Here is a 4717-nt window from a genome sequence, read left to right as displayed (position 1 = left end):
TGTTTCAGGCTGTCTTTTTGCCTTGATCGTTGTTAAAAAACATATAAAAAAAAAAGAAAAAATATATATGTTTAATGTCTTTCGTGTGGATGTAACGGAATGAATGTGTGCATGTTTTTGAAAGTTTTCACACTAAAAACATTTATCGACTTCATTTCTTCTATTGAAAAAATGATATAAAAATATATATATATATATATATAGGCTATATATATATATATTCAGGGCCGTTTGATAATACAGGTTTATTGATAAAAATATACAAAATTATAAAATGACATCTCTCGTCAGCATTCCGAATGTATTACGTCGAAGATTTTGGTTTTTAGTCAGCATTTAAAATTAATTTAGTTCGTTACATTTTAATTTTTCGGGAGGGAGTTTGTATTTTCAAGTGATCAACATTGTTGTAAACCCTTTGTACATTCCATATGTAACTCTTGTAGACCGATGCAGCCAAAAAACAACTAGAGGACATTTCTTGTAAATAAATTATTAGTTGAACGTCTCAATAAGCTGTTCGGCTATTTATTTCCAGTAAAATTAAATTAATAATTATTTTATAAACATAAAACTTAGGCAAAAACCCTAATTATTAAAATTTTTGAACGTTGCGAAATTTATTTTTAATAACTAACAACGTTTTATTAATATATGACGAGTAATTCGTGTTTAAATTTATATTTATAGAACGCTATCTTTGGATAATAAAACAGCTTAATAGTTTCAAATTATCTTTTCTAATCAATATTTTTATTTATATTATCAGAAATTACCATATTAAGACCGCATAAACAATAATACTTTTTAATACGTCAGTTAAGATAATGAGGAAAAATACAATTTTAAAACACTGGCAACTTTCCCGGCAATAAAGTCAAAATTGTGTGTGGCGCCATCTGTTACGGGGTTTTATTACACATATATTATTATTAATTATTATAAAATGACAAAAAGCTTAATTTTAAGAGTAGAGAAGAGTTTTATTTAAAGAAAAAGAATCTAAATGCAAATAACGAGTAAAATTTTGTCTGATCCCACTCGAGATACCGCACGTGATCCCCTTCCATCCCCCAGCCCCTCGTCCTTTAACCACCAAAGTTTAACGGCATTAATCCCTCTAATATATAAATCTCCCTCCAAAATTTCACAAATTTTGGACAAAATGCATGGGAGTTATTAAGCTCCAAAGTGGGTGAACAAAATTGTGCCCTCTACACCAGTGTTTCTCAACCTTTTACTACTAGCGGCACACCTATGACTGGACACGACTCAACACGGCACACTAAAATGTTATTCCCCTTAAAAACGTATATATTAATTATACTATTAATATAATTACGTTATGCTACTAACTTATTATTATTAAACAGACATCAATTCGTGCGTTTATTAAAATTTATGAACTTTAATTCACTGTAGAGTGTATAGTGTAGAAAATACACTTCTACTACTATTAAAATAAATAATTCTACTCATACCTTTTCAATGTGATATTTGCGCCTGCTTAGCTGCACACAAACGGCTGATCCGTGGTGGAATCGTTGACAATGCTAGTCTCATTTCTTCATCGACGGATCTGAGTCTCTCCCTCTTTGGTGTTTTAATTTCAGTCAACGTCGAGAAGCCCAGTTCACACAAATATGTAGTTGAAAATGGCAATAATATATCAACTGCCATCTCGGAGATAGCCGGGTATTCACTCCTTATTGCCAACCAAAATGTATCCAAAGGCACTTCGAGGAGTTGTAATTTCAATGTTCTGTCTGCTTTTAATTCCGCGAGTTTCTCTTGTAAATGAATAGGTAGAGATTCTGAAATCGCAACTAATGGATTACGAACCCAGTCGATGTCTCCAAAATACTTCTTGAACCTCTGCTTCAGGATTTGTAAATGTTCTTTAATTAGGTCCATCATCACTTTATTACCGGAAGCAAGTGACCATACAGTCGAGAACATTTCAAACGAACCATTTTCAATTCTCTATATCCACAAATTTAGCTTATTCACAAATCCTTGAATCTTATCCATACTGGTAAGAATATTTTCGTTCCTACCTGGCATTTTTCTGTTCAGCTAATTCAATTGTACGAAAATATCAGAAAGATAGGCCAACTTACCCATTCATCATCTGCAAATAAATCCGCGTACTCGTGCCCCTCGACAGTCAAAAATGCATGTACCTCGTCTTTAAGTTTCAACATTCGCGTTAACACTTTTCCTCTTGATAACCACCGCACTTCTGTATATAGCACTGCCAGGAGTGTGGTGTGTTCTGATTCCATTTCCTGACACAAAACGGAAAATAGCCGCGAATTTAGGGGTCGCGATTTGACAAGGTTTACGACTTTTACTACTTCGTCCAGCACAACTTTCAGAGAAGGTGGCAAAGATTTAGCAACAATGGCTTAGCGGTGAACAAGACAATGATCGCATCGTATGTTAGATTAATTTCACGTAGCCTACTTGAGATACAAATCCTTTCACTCCGCCTGTCATAGCTGCGGCTCTATCTGTACAAACACTAACACAATCCTTCCATTTTAATTCATTTTGGAGCATATATTCGTTAGTTACACGAAATATTTCTTCACCGGTGGCTCGCTTGGGAAGTTGTTTGCAAAAAAAAATTTAGTTGCAATTACATTACCATCGATGTACCGAATGTAAGCAAGAAGTTGTGCGTGACCGCTAATTTCGTGGACTCGTCGATCTGAAGTGAGAACTTTCGACTGCAGTTGATTTTCTCCTTCATAATGTCTTCAATGTCACTGGACATCTTAATAACTCGGCGACTGATTGTGTCATCAGAAAGAGGAATTTTTGATATTTCACTAGCAGCTTCTGAACCCAGGACTATTTTCATCATCTCTTTACAAGCAGGCATTAATAACGTTTCAGCTATTGTATGTGATTTTTGGCCTTTACGATAAGTTCGGCTACCTTATAGCTAGCTTCCTGTACTTTGTCCGAAACACATACTGTTGTAGTCACGAATGCTGCTTGTTTTCGATTTTGTTCCAACAACGGACAAAAATAATTGACATCTTTGTTTGACAGAGAAGAATGTTTTGTTGACAAATGTCGTTTCAATTTACTGGGAACCATAGCAGCATTAGTAAGTTTTTCATCACAAACAATACACTCGGGAATTGGGCACGTTTTATCACCACACCAAAAAAAACCGCAAGATAAATAATTATCACTATACTGTCGGCGCACTAATTTTTGTTTATTTTTTCGTGCTCAATGCTATCACTACTTCTACTCGTTGACGGAACACTCCGTACAAGGAATTTGTCCATCTTAGAAAAAATTAAATAGTCTAATAATAATGGAAAAAAAATAAGACTGATTAGCAATCACAATTTTCGGACTACTTCAGAGCACAGCTGAGATGAACTGAAATATTTGCAAGACGCGGGACCTATATTCTTCAAGGGGAAGTCTAACAATGGGTTATTGAATCGGTATAGGAATGTAATAAAGTTGAGGAAGCACTAACAAACAGGGAGAAGTACCAAAATAAAGTAATGAAGGACAGGGCTAATCCCAGCACTTGTGGGAAAAGCACGTACACAGAACAATTGGCAAGGGTAACAAAACAACTGTGAGCAAATTTATTTTATATTTAATTTCTTAGAATACATAAAAATGCGTGGCTTGTAATAAAGAATAAACAACCATCATCATATTTCACCAGTGCTGCGTCAGAGAATGAAATACAAGCATAAGAAACACAGCAACTGTGATAAAAAATATATAAATAAAACTTGACAATTAATAGAATATATAAAAGTTCACGTCACACCTTTCACCTTGTGACCGCACACCAGTTGCTCTACACTGCTCTACACACAATATGCATACATATAGAAAAAAAATCGCGATTCTTTCCCCCGTTTCAAGATACCCCGAGTCCAAAACTACATTTATACATTACAGATACATTATACATATTATATAATTTAAATAAACATGCATACAATATTTTAAAAAAAAATGTTGTTTCAAATAATTCAAATTCAAATTTCAGGACAAACTTTATCGTTTTATATTATTAATAACCATTATCTACAAATTACTAATAAATCAAAGTTCGTATAATTAGAAAGTTTTGTTTCATGTTTTTGAAATTAAAATTTACATAAGTCACTTATTACATAAATTAATGAATGCAATAAATCACTGTAAATCAATATGACGTAGGGGAGAAAATTAATATAAATCTAACAAACAGAAGAAAATAATTCAAATAATTTAATCCAGCTGATTTATAAAAATTATCATTTAAATTTCCTTATTACTTCTTATAAAAATTAGTGATAATGGATAAATATTATTAGGGCCTTAGAAAAATGTGGTTGAACCTGACATGGGCATATCCAGCGGGCGCTTATGGTGCTGCCTCACCCCATTGATATCAAAGCAATCAGTTTTATTATTGAGTGACTTCAATTAAGTAACTAAAGTAATTGTAAGGTAATTGAGTAACATTCTCCGAAAAATGATAGAGGACACGTATCTTGTTTCCTCTGAATCTGCCTTGAACAACACCCATATTCTCAAAATCCTGGATACACCAATGGCCTGTCTGTCATAAATATGAGACTTTCATCCCTCTCCAAAAGTCATAAAAATATACGAATGAAAAATTACGAAAAGCTTTTCATAATTTATTTAAAACATTAATTTATACTCCTTTTTTTTTAATAGA

The 4717-nt window shown here is 33.2% G+C and overlaps 1 pseudogene; it reads right to left on the bottom strand.

The window, feature by feature from the left end:
* Positions 1-1485: 1485 nt before the first annotated feature.
* On the bottom strand, positions 1486-2869 carry LOC111617016 (annotated as a pseudogene).
* Between the last annotated feature and the right edge of the window lie 1848 nt (positions 2870-4717).

This window comes from Centruroides sculpturatus, unplaced genomic scaffold (genome assembly GCF_000671375.1).
Source record: "Centruroides sculpturatus isolate CEXI.00-Female unplaced genomic scaffold, Cexi_2.0 scaffold4528, whole genome shotgun sequence".
Taxonomy (NCBI): domain Eukaryota; kingdom Metazoa; phylum Arthropoda; class Arachnida; order Scorpiones; family Buthidae; genus Centruroides; species Centruroides sculpturatus.
The sequence above is the reverse complement of the archived record's forward strand: the minus strand, read 5'-3'. Positions and strand labels throughout refer to the sequence as shown.